Source organism: Odocoileus virginianus, chromosome 30 (genome assembly GCF_023699985.2).
Source record: "Odocoileus virginianus isolate 20LAN1187 ecotype Illinois chromosome 30, Ovbor_1.2, whole genome shotgun sequence".
Taxonomy (NCBI): Eukaryota; Metazoa; Chordata; class Mammalia; order Artiodactyla; family Cervidae; genus Odocoileus; species Odocoileus virginianus.
Genome location: NC_069703.1, coordinates 31,561,877 through 31,578,411, shown reverse-complemented (window position 1 = coordinate 31,578,411; position 16,535 = coordinate 31,561,877). Strand labels below are relative to the sequence as shown.

The 16,535-nt window shown below is 48.1% G+C and overlaps 1 protein-coding gene across 1 annotated transcript in view; it reads left to right on the top strand.

Annotated features, from left to right (window-relative positions):
* Positions 1-16,535, top strand: part of LOC110140648 (phospholipase A2, membrane associated-like) — a 50,693-nt gene that overhangs the window by 23,529 nt on the left and 10,629 nt on the right. The window lies entirely within an intron of this gene.

Below are 16,535 nucleotides of genomic sequence, written 5' to 3'. Positions count from 1 at the left end.
CCTCCCCTACACTGGGTAAGGGCAACTCCTGCGGCCTGTTGGGGAAAAACGGAAGTGTTCTTCCTGATGTTTTGGGGATCTAAAGTACAAGCCTCCGGTGAGATACGATCTCTCCTATGTTGCCAGCCCAGAGGTGGGTCAGTGTAACACTGGCGTTTATCCCCTCACCCGGGCTGGCTTCCTGGGCTCGGGACCCAGGCAGAGGCCCAGTCACTGCGCCTAGCTTACTGCTCTGCTCCAGCCGTCTCAAACTGTTAACAACGTGGAATCCTGCATTTTATTCAGCACTGGGACCCACACATTCAGTAGCAGGTCCTGCCCTCACCGCCTGCTTCTGCTTTTCTAACCTAGGGTACCTCTTGGATAGTCTTACCTGGACCAGAAGTCTGTAATAATCATCACCAGGGCTGCTGGCTGTGCACGGTGGGGAAGGGCTCTAGGAAACAGAGTCCATGGCTTTTCGTTGGCTGAGTCCTTACCAGGAAGGATGAGGAGTCTTCCCTTCTTCCCACTGGGTCTTCTATCCTTACAGGATGTGATAACATTCCCCTTCTGGTCTCCTGACACTATCTGATTGAGGTTTCTGTTTATTCATTTATTACATAACTTAATTTTCGTACGCTTCCCTGGTGCCTCAGACTGTAAAGAATGTTTCTGCAATGCAGAAGAACCGAGTTCAATCCCTGGGTTGGGAAGACCCCCTGGAGAAGGAAATGACTACCTACTACAGTGTTCTTGCCTGGAGAATCCCATGGACAGAGGAGCCTCATGGGCTACAGTCCGTGGGGTCGCAAAGAGTCAGACGTGACTGAGCACCTAATACTTTCACTCTGGATCTTCCCTGGTGCCTCAGATAGTAAAGAATCCGCCTTCAGTGTGAGAGACCTGGGTTTGATCCCTGGATTGGGAAGATCCCCTGGAGAAGGGAAAGGCTACCCACTCCAGTATTCTTACCTAGAGAATTCCATGGACAGAGGAGACTGACGGGCTAGAGTTCATGGGGTTGCAAAGAGTTGGACGTGATTGAGCAACTAAGACTTCCTCTTGTAAATGTGTTTTTAAATTAGTTTCTTTAAAAAGCAGAGTAAAGAAAAAATTAGGAAACAGAGAGTATAGAAGAAGTTCAACCATGATCCTGATATTGGAAGCAACCACTGATAATAGGCTAACACTTGTAATTATCAGCAGCTGCAGAAAACTTTTCTGAGCGCTGACTGTCCCGTGTGAGCAAGTCCAGCCCGTGTAAGACGGCAGCCATCTTCCCCGTGACACTCCCGCCACCCCCACCCATCACTGCTGCCTCATTCCCTCTTGCTTCATCACCACCTAATGTCCCACAGCTGACTCCTTTTTTAAACTTTTTATTTCTATCGGTGTATAGCTGATTAATAAATAATGTTGTGAGAGTTTCAGGTGAGCAGCCCTACATATACATGTATCCATTCTCCCCCAAAACAGCCTGCCACATAACAGTGAGCTGAGTTTCATGCGCTATAGAGGAGGTCCCTGTTGATTACCCACTTTAAATAGAGTAGTGTGTACCTGTCCATCCCAAACTCCCTAACTATCCCTGCCCCTCATCCATCCCCTGGCAACCATAAGCTCATTCTCAAAATCACAGTTGACTCTTAAACAACAAGGATTTGGATTCCATTTATACTGGGATTTTTTTTTCAATAAATAGGCACTACAGTATACATAATTCAAAGCTAGTTGAATTGACATAGATGGGGAATCGTTGACAGTTAGGCGCAAATTTATGACTGTGTAGAGGGTCGGTGCCTCTAACCATGGTGTCTCTCAAGGATCAGCTGCGTATCATTCACCTAGTGTACCTTTTCTTTTATTGTCTGTCTCTCTCCACTAAAATGTAAGCCCCATGAGAGTAATTTTGTTTTTCACTAATGTACTCCAAGTGCTAAAATCAGTCCTTGGATGAAGGAGGCCGAACAAGAAAACAAACAACGAATTTTGAATTCTTAGGACAATCCTGAGAGATGGAAAAGGAGAGGCAGTCTGTGACGTCACCAGAGTCCTTGAGTGCTGGGACCTGGATAAGATACCAGGGCCACCAGGATACATGGGGGTGGGGCAGTTTGCCTACCGTAGAAACAATAGCATTCCAAAATTGAGTAGTTAATAAAAGGCAAAGGTCTAGCCCATCACCTCTGAACTTCATTTAGGCCTAAAACAAATGGCCATGAGAGCAAAAATGTTGATGGAAAAAATGCAGGACCTAAAGGTTGAGAATTATGCTTTATTTGGCGCTTTACTGAGGACTTCAGCCTGGATACAGTCTCTCAGGTAGGTCTGAAGACTGTCTTTAGGGGTAAGGGAGGAGCCAGGATATATAGGAATTCTTGCAAAAAAGGCAAACAAACAACAACCCCCCAAAAAAGCCCAGGTAGTTAACATCAAAAGATATCTGCCAACTAAAGGAAAACCAGATATCTCAAGCTAATGAATTTGGCACTTTTCTATGTATTAAAAGAGGCAAGAATCTGGGCTTCATGCAGTCATTCCTGTGATATGCACCTTACCTACCTAGGGTCTGCATCCTGTTTTCCTCTGACCCAAACCCCCTCCAGGCGCACTGTCAGGGGTGGCTGCTGGCTTAATGGTCACACCATCTTCTCCTTACTGAGATGGCAGGAGCCATTCTTTGTCTTCAAACCCCAAATTGCAAGGACCCACAGAGATCCCTGGAGTGTTCCTAGGAATTTGTGCCAGGTACCACAACCTGAGTAGCTTAAGCAATAGAAATTTCTGGGCTCTCATTTTGGAGACCTGAACTCTAAGAACAAGGAGCCAGTGAGGCTGGTTCCTTCTGAGGTCTGTGGGGAGGGTCTGCTCCTTCCTCTCCCCGGGCTCTGCTGGTGACCAGGACATCTTTAGGGCTCCTTGTTGTATAGAAGCGTCCCCACCGCAATCTCTGCCTTCACTTTCACATGGGGTGCTCCCAGTGAGGATGTGTGTCTTTGTCGAAACGTCTGCTGCTTCTAAAGACACCAGCCATCCTGCATTAGGCCCACCCTAATAACCTTATCCTAACTCATCACCTCCACAAAGACTGTGTTCCCAAAGACATCCTGAGGTCTTAATGAACATCAGGATTCAATGTAGGGATTTGGTGGGGACAAATTTGGCGATCAACACTTCACACTGGTCTAACTCTTCAAGGTCTAGTATCTTCAAGACGAATGTTGCCTGAAATGGTTGAGTCAGTACAGACAGGTTCAGTTCAGTTGCTCAGTCGTGCCCGACTCTGCCACCCCATGAACTGCAGGAGGCCAGTCCTCCCTATCCATCACCAACTCCCAGAGTTTACTCAAACTCATGCCCATTGAGTCAGTGATGCCATCTAACCATCTTATCCTCTGTTGTCCCCTTCTCTTCCTATCTTCCATCTTTCCCAGCATCAGGGTCTTTTCCAGTGAGTCAGTTCTTCGCATCAGGAGGCCAAACTATTGGAGCATCAGCTTCAACATCAGTCCTTCCAATGAATATTCAGCACTGAAGGTGGCAAGAATACACAGAAGAACTGTACAAAAAAGATCTTCATGACCCAGATAATCACGATGGCATGATGACTCACCTAGAGCCAGATATCCTGGAATGTGAAGTCAAGTGGGCCTTAGGAAGGATCAGTACGAACAAAGCTAGTGGAGGTGATGGAATTCCAGTTGAGCTATTTCATATCCTAAAAGATGATGCTGTGAAAGTGCTGCACTCAAGATGCCAGCAAATTTGGAAAACTCAGAAGTGGCCACAGGACTGGAAATGGTCAGTTTTCATTCCAATCCCAAAGACAGGCAATGCCAAAGAATGTTCAAACTACCGCACAATTGCACTCATCTCACATGCTAGCAAAGTAATGCTCAAAATTCTCCAAGCCAGGCTTCAACAGTATGTGAACCGTAAACATCCAGATGTTCAAGCTGCATTTAGAAAAGGCAGAGGAACCAGAGATCAAACTGCAAACATCTGCTGGATCATTGAAAAAGCAAGGGAGTTCCAGAAAAACATCTATTTCTGCTGCATATGACTATTCCAAAGCCTTTGACTTTTGGATCACAACAAACTGTGGAAAATTTTTCAAGAGATGGGAATACCAGACCATCTGACCTGCCTCCTGAGAAATTTGTATGCAGGTCAAGAAGCAACAGTTAGAATTGCACATGGAACAACAGACTGGTTCCAAATTGGGAAAGGAGTACGTCAAGGCTGTATATTGTCACCCTGCTTCTTTAACTTATATGCAGAATACATCATGAGAAACACTAGGATGGATGAAACACAAACTGGAATCAAGATTGCCGGGAGAAATATCAATAACCTCAGATATGCAGAGGACACCACCCTTATGGCAGAAAGTGAAGAAGAACTAAAGAGCCTCTTGATGAAAGTAAAAGAGGAGAGTGAAAATGTTGGCTTAAAGCTCAAGATTCAGAAAATGAAGATCATGGCAGCTGGCCCCATAACTTAGTGGCAAATAGATGGGGAAACAATGGAAACAGTGACAGACTTTATTTTGGGGAGCTCCAAAATCACTGCACTTGGTGACCACAGCCATGAAATTAAAAGAGATTTGCTCCTTGGAAGAAAAGTTATGACCAACCTAGACAGCATATTAAAAAGCAGAGACATTTCTTTACCAAAAAAGGTCCATCTAGTCAAGGCTATGATTTTTCCAGTAGTCATGTATGGATGTGAGAGTTGGACTATAAAGAAAGTTGAGTGCCGAAAAATTGATGCTTTTGAACTGTGGTGTTGGAGAAGACTCTTGAGAGTCTCTTGGACTGCAAGGAGATCCAACCTGTCCATCCTGAAGGAGATCAGTCCTGGGTGTTCATTGGAAGGACTAATGCTGAAGCTGAAACTCCAATACTTTGGCCATCTGATGTAAAGAACCGACTCATTTGAAAAGACCCTGATGCTGGGAAAGCCTGAAGGCGGGAGGAGAAGGGTACAATAGAGGATGAGATGGTTGGATGGCATCATCAACTCAATGGACATGAGTTTGAGTAAGCTACGGGAGTTGGTGATAGACAGGGAAGCCTGGCGTCCTGCAGTCCATGGGGTCGCAAAGAGTCGGACATGACTGAGCTAGTGAACTGAACTGAACAGATTTTGGCACCAGGTGACCCAAGTATTATAGCTTCAACTTCTGCATCAGTCCTTTCAATGAACCTTCAGAGTTGATTTCCTTTAGGATTGACTGGTTTGATCTCCCTGCAATCTAAGGGACTCTCAAGAATCTTCTCCAGCACCACACTTCAAAAGCATCAATTCTTCGGCACTCAAGCTTTCTCTATGGTACAACTCTCACATCCACACATGATTACTGGAAAAAGTATCTCTTTGGCTACAAAAGATAAACTGTACATAAAGCAATCAAGGTGACGCTGGTCAGACCACCAATGACCAATTTCAAGATGACTCTGAGAGCTGACTGTACAGTTTCTGCATGTAGCCCTCTCCCTCTCGCTGTAAAAGCATTACCTGATTATCTGTTGGACAGGCGTCTGCCCTCTGTACCCTACCCCCACCCAGTTGTCAGCATCCAACAGAAAGCAAACTTTCCACCAACCTCTCCTCTTTATGGCCTTTTAAGTGGCAAGCAGCCGGACCTGAGTTCCGTAACATCCTGACAGTTGTTTCAGGATTTGTTTGGTTTTTTGTGAATTAAGTGCCTGATGACCTTTAATTGGGGCCTGACAACCTTTGATTCATGCCTGATATCTTCTGATTGCCATGTATCCACTTCAAAGACAGCTATCTAGAATAAATACCTTGCCAGCCACATGACTGCATAAAAGGCCATATTGCTTCCCCTCTAAGGCTCCTTTGTATTGGAGATTTTGGTTAATTTGACTCTTTTGGGCACTTGTTTTTCCTCTTCCAGCACTTTACAGTGATGCTCACATGGTTTAAATTCACCAACAAAGAGTGAGAACACAAAAGGCTAGGCCCCCACCGTCAACCCCAACAAAAGCAGAACCCCAGACCCGAGATCTCCAGCTTTCTCTCTACCCCTGACCTCCCCGTGGGGTCCCAGGTGCGCCGTGTAACTTCCAGATCCTATAAGTAATAAACCTTTATTCTCTCAAAGTTTTCTGATGATCATGGCTGAAGGACATCTTCCAGTAGTAGCAACCATATTGTCTGGTCCAGCCACAACACTGCTTATTAAGGGGTTAAGAGTGCTATGCAACACTTTTCCTAGTCACTGATATCAAAGATCAGTCGTTTAACACAAGAAACTTGTATTTCTCACCCAGGCAAAGACCACTGAGGGTCTGCGGGCCTTTCTCTGACAAGCGTCCTCCTTGCTGTGACTCAGGGATCCAAGCCACCTCCAGGCTTCTGGTTCCAACATGAGGGGGCAGAGAGAGCCTGGGGCACTGCACACATATTTACCTCATTGCAGCCTGGCATGGCCGTCAGCACTGATGCCCACATTTTCCCGACCAGATTCAGTCTCCAGGGCCTAACCTGGAGCGGGGGCTGGAGAACGTGGGGAACGAGCAGAAAGGTGGTGGGCATCACAGGCTCTGCTCTCTGCCTTTTGAGGGATGGGTGTTGGGAAATGTTAACTGAAGGCCATCGCAGCTAAATTCTTAGAGTGGTGAAGGGCTTGAAAAAGGCATCTGTTCTGGAAATAGAGTCACTGTCTGTCTGAGGCTGAAGAAGAAAGAGCAGTAGATCCAAGGAGTGTCTATCAGCTCCACCTCCAAATGGGTGAGGACTGGGGATGAGGGGGCGGCAAATATTTGAAAGGGAAATTCCAAAACACTCTCTGGCTTTTTCCAGATTGTGGGGGGTGGGGGGAGGAAAGGAGAAGAAAGAGGAGCAAGAAGGTAGAAGTGCTGGTCCAAGTCACAGGATAGGGACCACCTGCCCCACTGCAGTCCCTTCCCTGCCGGGGTCCGCAGGGTCCCTGGTCACAGGACAAGCTCTCATCACCTTCTGAGAGGTTCATGGGGGTCCTGGCACTTTGTGGAGGCTCAGCATGTGCCTCTTGAATGACTGGTTTATGCAATGAATGAATAACACTAACTGCCCTTCTTCTTAATCCCAACTGGCGTATTTAGCAGCAGAAAGAAAAAGTCCTTGGTCAGCAGTTGATGGCCCTTGCCCTTCCCTGGAAGTGGGTTCAGGAGGGTCACACCCAGACCCGGTTATGGGAATTTATTCGCTCAGAGAGAGACCACAGGAAAGATGACAAAATAATCTTCAGTTTTGGCATCAGCTAATGGCACATAAAGATGGAAAAACCTCAGTTCTGTACTGCTGATGAGAAGGGAAAAAAAGAGGATTGCCTAGGGGCGGTGGCATGCCAAACTCTGAGTCCAACAACTGGTGGTATCCCCACCCATCCCCTAGCCCACCAATCCCAAGCTCCCAGAAGGATCAGCTATTAACTGGAGTTAGGAATAAACAAGGTAGTCACTTGGAGCCATCAACTCAGGATCCTCTGATAAGTAAATAGCCAGAAATGAATACCCAATCCCTGATCATCAGCCGCCTTCCAGAGTGGCTATGGTGTCCGTGTGTGTCCATGTGAGCACAAGACTGCACACGCTTGATTTGGTTAGACAAGAGGGTATGGTGCGCACAAGTGTGTTGTGCGTGTACATGAATAAATTCTGTAAAAGAATGTCTACACTAGTAGACGAGCTCGAGACTGTGTGTGTGTGCACGAGGAGGTGTTTGTGTATGTACCTGTGTAAGGGTTCAAAGAGAGGGTGATGCTTTAGTTCTGGAGAAAAACACTACGGATCCAACTCCATGATCACACACACAACGGGGAAGGGAGACATGTCCAGTTATAGGCTCTGCTACTGCGGAGTGGGTGGCAGAGACCCCCCCAAGGATGCAACAGATCGGTGAGCCCACCCCCCAGATGGTGAGATCATCCGCCTGCCCAACTGTGGCCCCAGCTGGGGTGGGAGCTGAAGCCTCATGCTACTGTCAAAGAACTCCAGGGAGTCCCGGCTGGAAAAGCAGGCAACCTGGTGGACGCTGTGCTCTAAACTATCCCCGTGTCCCTGGGGCTCTCCCAAGGCGGGCAGAGACCACGGGGCACCCGGCTCCCTGGAGCGTGGGGAGGCAGCCCCGAGAGCTCAGTCTTGTCCCAGGTGCTGTGGGCGCATGACCGGCGGTGCAGAAAGCTGCGGAGTCGTGGGCATGGCAGCAGGTTCCTTAAATAGACAGTCATGGCCGAATCATCTGCGGTGAGAGTGAGTTCCACAGCTGCGCCAGCCTGCTCTGCTCTTTCTCCTGTGGCCGCTGCGCTGGGCACCAGAGCCAGATACACGGGGCGGGTCTCTGCCCCAAGGGGCTCACGGTTGAGCGGGAAGTGAGCAAAAGGGAAAACACCACGGAGACTCTGGTACGCAGTAAGGAAGAGGCGGGGCTCTGAGCACAGCCTGAGCGCCAAGGCAGGCTCCTCAGAGTGGTGACCTCCAAGCTGCACCCTCAAGGCGGAGGGGAGCCAAGGGGAAGGAGGGCTGGGGCGTCCCACCAAGACGACACGGCAGGGCCCAGGGGGCCAGAGGGAGCTGGAGCAGCTCTGTGCTGCGGAAGGGAAACGTGACGGTGAGACGGAGCGGTGAGTGGGAATGCTGGAGAGAAGGAAAGGTGTCGCGTTCTGTTTACCTTTTGTCCTAAAGAATTAGCGCGCTCCTGGGGAAGGAGTGACACAACCAGACTCGCATTTCAGAGGACTTGCTCTGGCTGAGGGTGGATGGAAACAGAAGGGGAGGGTGGCATTGTCGTGACGCAGAAAAGAGACAGAGAGAGCTTGACCTATAGCAATGGTGGTCAGGATGCAAGAGGTGGAAAGTACTATCAAGATATATTTGAGATAGAATCAACAGAGCGTGGTGGTTGAGTGGGATTGTTGGTTGGCTATACAGCTGTGTCAGTCATAAAACTGAGGAGGGCCTGGTAGGAGAGAACAGGAGGAGTTCCATAGGGAGCATGTTGAGTCTGGAAGCTTCCAGAACACCCAGGGAGATGGGCAGCAGGCAGCTGGATGAAGGAACTGGCAGCTCAAGGGAGGGTTTGGACACAGATTCAGGAGGAGGCCGCAGAAAGAAGAGAGATGGATTTCCGCCCCCCACCCCGCCCCCCCCCATTTGATGCTTCAAGGCCCAGAAAGAAGAAAGAGAAGATAGTCAGAGAGAGGGGAGACAAGCCAAGAAGGTCAAGGAGTTGGCCGGGAGGAGAGGATTGACAGCAGCCGGTTTAACAGAGGGATCATCCAGGATAAGGGCTGAGCAGTCTCCTTGGATTTAGAGGCAAGAAGACTGCTGAGGACTCAGTGGGAGCTGTTTCCATGAAACTGTGAGGGCAAAGCCAGGTTAGAGCGGGTTGGAAGGTGGGTGGGAAGTGAAGCAGAGCTAAGAAGCGTGGACCGCCATCTAGAGCAAGTTTGCCTGTGAAGGAGAGAAGGGGGATGGAATGGTGGTTGCAAGGGATTTCCCAGTGCCCCAGACAGTTGACCCATGAGTGCAGTTTTCAGACACCATGGACTATTCCCCAACAGACTGAGTTCCCTAAAATCAGACATTTTATCTCCCCGTCATGACCTTTCCATAGAGTTATGTGTCCTTAGAAGGATCTAGCTAGCAAGTATCAAAATTCCGACAATGAGGAAGTCTGACTTTCCTGTAACAGAAGAATGAAAGGCAGTGTCAGGACTGGGGCAGCTTTCCCATCTGGGTTGACAAGAGTCCAGCCTTTCCTAGCGCTCTCTGCCACGTTGTCAGTGTGACGCTAAGGCATGCTCATAGCTCCAAGAGTTGTGGCTTCACCCTGTGGGAGAGGCCTCCCCTTTGTGTGTCTCTCTTTCTGAGAGAGGCAATTAACCGTCCCTGGAAACCCCAGCAGACTTTTCCTGGTGGCTCCCTGGTCAGGGCAAGGTCACATGCTTCCCCTACACTAATCACTACAAAGGAAACAGGGATGACCATGACTGGTGTACACCCATCAGAAACCATTCCTGACTCCAGGGGCCAGGGGCTTTGCAGCTGAAAACATGGCTATGGAGATGAAAAGACAAGGGCTAACAGAGAGGCTTTTGACAGAATTCCAGTGCTCAGCTGCTGCTGCCCCCATCAGACGGGGTGTGGGCTTCCTGCGGGCAGCAATTCTGTCTCCTCCTCAATCAGAAATATCTGGACATCAGTGCTTTTCCCAGACTAGAAACCCTGGCAGAACACAGGCTGTGTCTATTCCCCCAGGTTTCCCACAAGAAACCCTAGAATATTCACGAACCCCCATCTGGTGTTTGGTCTTCCTGGGTGGCATGAGCGGTAAATAATCTTCCTGTCAATAGAGGAGACATAAGACACTCAGCTTCCATCTCTGGGGTCGGGAAGACCCCCTGGAGGACAGTATCTTTCCCAGAGAATCCCGTGGACAGAGGAGCCTGGTGGGCTACAGTCCACAGGGTCACGAAGAGTTGGACCCAACTGAAGTGATTTGGCACGCAGACACTCATCTCATGCTTATTTTCTTGTGATTTTAGAGGATTGGACCTACTTTAAATGCCAATGGTGCAAAGGTGATCAAATAGCTATCATTTGTTCTGCCAGAAACAAGAAGGCCCATAATAAAAACTCCAACACTTCAGCAACCGTCGGTGCAGAGGGAAGACGCCCAAGTGCTTGAGAAGCCCCTGAGCCTGGACACCTTGCCTCCTAAAGCCGAGTTTCCGCTTGGCACCCCGCTCCCTAGCCCAGCCACGTTCCCTGGCAAATGAAGGAAACCCCCTCTCCCATCCCACACACGAGCCACGAGCTCTTCTCTCCCCAAACAGAAGCCTCCGTCCAGAAGGAGAAGCTCAGGTCTGGGCGTGGATGCCCAGCCCCTTCCCCCTGCTTCCTCGGGAGGCAGGCAATCTTTCCGCCCTTCCACTCCTCTTCAAGTCCAACCTCGGGTTTTGCTGTGGCAGCTACACTCCTGGTTGACTCTTCAGAATAAAGCGATTCATCTGGCGAGTTGTGCACACGTGTGAGTGTGTCTGTGTGTGTGTGCTCCCTGGGTCTTCTCGTGCAAGAACAAATTAGTACAAGAGAATCCAGTGTAAAGGGTTAAAAATAGCAGCTTTAGAGTCCGAACGGCTGAGTCAGATCCCACCACCACTCCCATGAGCCCAGTGCCCTTGTCTAAGGAGACCAAGCGCACACGCTGTTAAAGATGGAAAAGGGATCCTGGGTGTGAAGCACTGGGCCTGGCCTGTCTGCATCTGTGCTTCTCACTGCGAGTAAAACCCAGCCTTCCACCCTCCTTCCCTGGGCAAGAGCAGCTCCTGCCGGCCAGCTGGGGACAAACAGCAGGACTGCTCTGGATCTGGGGGAGGCATAGTCCCGTCTCTGTAAGGCATGTCCTCCCACGTTGCCAGCCTGCTGAAGGTGGGTCAGTGTATTGGGAATTCAGACCGCCACGGGGACTCTCAGGGCATTTCTCCCCTCCCCCCGGGCTGGCTTCCTGGGCTGTGACCCAGGCAGAGTCCCAGTGGGCACTGCGCCTACTTTACTGCCCTGTCCCAGCCATCTCAGTGTTGTTAATGACGTGGAATCCTGCATTTCATCCTGCACTGGGACCCACAGATTACGTAGCTGGTCCTACCCTCACCTGGATGCTACTTCTGTATTTTTTCTTCTAGGTTCCCCTGAGATATTCCCACCTGGACCAGCATTCTTTAATAATTGGCATCCGAGCCGCTGGCTGTGTACAGTGGGGAAGGGCTCTAGCAAACAGAGAGTCCGTGTCTTTTCGTTGGCCGAGTCTTTTCTGAGAAGCGAGTCTTTCCTTCTTTCCACTGAGCTCTTCTGTCCTTACGGGTGTGAGAGCGCCCCCTTCTGGTCCCCTGGCTTCATTTCAATGAGGCTTCTGGCTGTTCTGTTCTTACTAGTGAAAGTCGCTCAGTCGTGTCCGGCTCTGTGCGACCCCATGGATTATACAGTTCATGGATTCTCCAGGCCAGAATGCTGGAGTGGGTTGTCATTCCCTGCTCCAGGGGATCTTCCCAACCCAGGGATCTAACCTAGGTCTCCCACACTGCAGACGGATTCTTTACTAGCTGAGCCGCCAGGGAAACCCAAAGTTTCTTTACTTTCTTGTAAACGTATTTTCAAACTAGAAGATTTTTTTTTAAAAAAAAGAAGAGTCATGAATAATTTTTCCTCACAAAGGGAAGATTAGGAAACGGAGTACAGAAAAAGTTCATCCGTAATATGGCTGCTGGAAGTGACCGCTGACTCTTCTAATTATTAAAACTTGGGAAAACTTTCCTGAGCGCTGACTATCCTGTTGGAGCGCATCCATCCCATGTGAAGTAGCAGCCTCCTCTCCCCATGACGCTCCCGCTGCCCCAGTAGAGATGTCCCTTCCTCTCAGCTTCACCAAACATTCCACAGTTGACTCTTACATTTTTTTAAACTATTTTCTATAGGGGTTTAGCAGACTAACCAACAATACTGTGACAGTTCCAGGTGAATAGGAAGGGTCTCAGCCACGCATATACATGTATCCATTCTCCCCCAAACTCCCCTCCCATCCAGCCAGCCACATAACATTTAGGTGAGTTCCATGGGCTATACAGTAAGCCCTCATTGGTTATCCATTTAAAATATAGCAAAGTGTACATGTCCATCCCAAATTCCCTAACTATTCCTTCTCCCCAACCTTCCCCAGCAACCATAAACTTGTTCCCAAATGCACAGTTGACTCTTGAACAGCAAGGATTTGAATTGTACAGGTCCATTTACACATAGAATTTTTTTCAATCATAGGCACTACATTGATACAAAACCCAAGGTTGGTTGAATCCATATATATGGGGAATCGTGGATACTGAGGGCCCACTCAGATTTCTAACTGTGCAGAGGGTCAGTGCCCCTAACCCCCGACCCGTTCAAGGACAATTGTATAGCATTCGCCTATTGTATCTTTTGTTTTCTTGTCTGTCTCTCTCCACTAAAATGCAAGCCCTGTGAGGGTATTTCTTTTTACAGTAATGTACTCCAAGTGCTAAATTAGTCCTTGGATAAAGGTGGCAGAACAAGAAGCTAAACCATGGACTTTGAATTCTTAGGGACAATCCTGAAAAGATGGGAAAGGAGAGACAGTGTGACATCATCAGAGTCCTTGAGTGCGGGGACCTGGACAGGATACCAGGGGCCACCAGGACGTATGGGGTGATGTATAGAAACAACAGTATTGTGAAGCTGAGGTGCTTATAGATAGGCCAAGTTCCAGCCCATCACCTCTGAACTTCATTTAGGCCTAAAACAAATGGGCATGAGAAGCAAAAATCTGTTGATGGGGAAAAAAATGCAGAACCTAAATGTTGAGAATTATGTTTTATTTGGGGCATTACTGAGGACTTTAGCCTGGATACAGCCTCTCGGGAAGGTCTGAGGACTGTCCTCGGGGGTAAGGGAGGAGCCAGGATATGTAGGTGTTTTTGCAAAACAAGCAAGCAAACAAAAATGCCCAGGGAGTCAAACATCAAAAGATTACTGCCAACTAAAGGAAAACCAGATATCGCAAATTAATGAATTTGTCACTTTTCTATGTATGGGAAGATGCAAGAGTCTGGGCCTAATGCAATCACTCCTGTGATCAGCCCCTTACTTAGTAGAGCCAGTATCCTCTTTTTTCCTCCATCCTGAATCCCCTCAGGGTGAACTGTCAGGGGTGGCTATTTGATGGCCATAACCACATCCTAGATTGCAAAGACCCACAGAGATGACCTGAGGTTTTTTTTATTTGGTAGGAATTTGTACCAGGTACCACAACCTGAGTAGCTTAATAGAAAGCTACAGTAGAAATTTCTGGTCTCTCAGTTCTGGAGGCCAGGAGTCTCAGAACAAGGTGCCAGTGAGGTTGGTTCCTTCTGAGGTCTGTGGGGGAGGGTCTGCTCCTTCCTCTCTCCAGGCTCTGGTGGTGTCCTGGCCATCTTTAGGATTGCTTGGTTTATAAAACCTCCCCACCTCAATCTCTGCCTTCACCTTCACCTGGAATTCTCCCAGTGAAGACGTGTGTGGGTCTGAATCTCTCCTCTTTCTAGAGACACCAGTCATCCCGCACTGTTGCTGTTGTCCAGTCACCCAGTCGTGCCCGACTCTTTGTGACCCCATGGACTGCAGCCTGCCAGGCCTCTCTGTCCCTCACCGTCTCCCGAAGTTTGTCCAAGTTCACGTCCATTGCATCGGTGATGCCATCCAGCCATCTCATCCTCTTATGTCCTCTTCTCCTTCTGCCCTCAATCTTTCCCAGCATCAGAGACTTTTCCAATGAGCCAGTTGTTAGTAACAGATGACCAGGGTACTGGAGTTTCAGCATCAGTCTTTCCAACGTGTATTCAGGGTTGATTTCCGTTAAGATTGACCGGTTTGATCTCCTTGCTGTCCAAAGGACTCTCAGGAGTCCTCTCCAACACCATAGTTCAAAGGCATCAATTCTTCAGTGCTCCACCTTCCTTACAGTCCAGCTCTCACAACAAAGGACTGTACAGACCTTTGTTGGCAGAGAAATGTCTCTGCTTCTCAACACACTGTCAAGGTTTGTCATAGCTTTCCTGCCAAGAAGCAAACATCTTCTGACTTCATGGCTGCAGTCACCATCTGCAGTGATTTTGGAGCCCAAGAAGAGGAAATCTGACACTGCTTTTACCTTCTCCCCCTCTATTTGTTATGAAGTAATGGGACCAGATGCCATGATCTTAGTTTTTTAATATTTAGTTTTAAGCCAGCTATTTCACTCTCCTTCTTCACCTAAATCAAGATGTTCTTTAGTTGCTCATCACTTTCTGCCATTAGGGTGATATCATCTGCATATCTGAAATTGTTGATGCTTCTCCCACCTGTCTTGATTCCAGCTAGTAACTCATCCAGCCTGGTATGTCTCATGATATGCTCAGCTTATAGGTTAAACAAACAGCGTGACAGCAGACAGCACTGTTGTACTCCTTTCTCAACCTTGAATCAATCAGTTGTTCCTACAGGGTTCTGACTGTTGCTTCTTGACCTGCATACAAATTTATCAGGAGACAGGTATGATAGTCTGGTATTGCCATCCTCTATAAGAGCTTTCCACAGTTTTTTATGATCCACACAGTCAAAGGCTTTGGTGTAGTCAAGAAACAGAGGGAGACATCTCTCTAGAATTCCCTAGTTTTCTCTATGATCCAGTGAATGTTGGCAATTTGATCTCTGGTTCCCTTTCCTTTCTAAAGCCAGCTTGGACATCTGGAAGTTCTCGGTTTGCATAGTGCTGAAGCCTGGCATGCAAGATTTTAATCATGACCTTATTAGCACGGGAGATGAGTGCAACTGTCTGATGGTTAGCACATTCCTTGGTACTACCCTTCTTGGGGACTGGGATGAGGATTGACCTTTTCCAGTTCTGTGGCCACTGCTGGGTCTTCCAGATTTGCTGACATAATGAATGCAACACTTGATGGCATCATCCTTTAGGGCTTTGAATAGTTCTACTGGAATTCCGTAGCATCCTGTAACTTTATTAACAGCAGTGCTTCCTAAGGCCCACTTGACTTTGCTCTCCAGAATGTCTGGCTCTGGGTGGCTGAACACACCATCGAGCAGTCCGGTTCATTTCGATCTTTCTTATACAGTTCTTCCAAGTACTCTTTCCATCTCTTCTTGATCTCTTCAGTGTCTACTAGGTCTCTACCGTTTATGTCCTTTATTGTGCCCATCTTTGGGCAAAATATTCCCTTGATATCTCCATTTTCCCCAAGAGATCTCTAGTCTTTCCCCTTCTGTTGTTTGCTAGTTTTATACACCGTTCATTCAAGGCCTTCTTTTCTCTCCGTACTGTTTGGAAATCTGCGTTTAGTTGCATATACCTTTCCCTTCCTCCCTTGCTTTTCAATTCTCTTCTTTCTTTAGCTAGGACTTCCCGTAACTCAGTTGGTTAAGAATCTGCCTGCAATGCAGAAGACCTGGGTTCAATCCCTGGGTCAGGACAGTCCTCTGGAGAAGGGAATGGCAATCCACTCCAGTATTCTTGCCTGGAGAATCCCATGAACAGAGGAGTCTCAGCAAACCAGTTTGCCTTCTTGCTTTCCTTCTTCTTTGGATGGCTTTGTTTGCTGCCTCCTGGACGTTACAGACCTCCATCCATGGTCCCTCAGGCACTCTCTCTACCAGACCTGATCCCGTGCATCTATCCATTACCTCTGCTGCGTATTCATAGGGGATCTGACTCAAGTCATACCTGGCTGGCCTACGGGTTTTCCCCACTTTCTTTAAGTCTGAGTTTTGCTATGAGAAGCTGATGATTGGAGCCACAGTCAGCTCCAGGTCTTGTTTTTGCTGACTGTATACAGCCTTTTCATCTTCAGCTACAAAGAATGTAGTCAATTTGATTTCAGTGTTGGCCATTTGGTGATGTCCATGTGTAAAGTCATCTCTTGTGTTGTTGAAAAAGGGCATTTTCTCTGATAATGCATTCTCTTGGCAGAATTCAGTTAGCCTTTGTTCTGCTTCATTTTG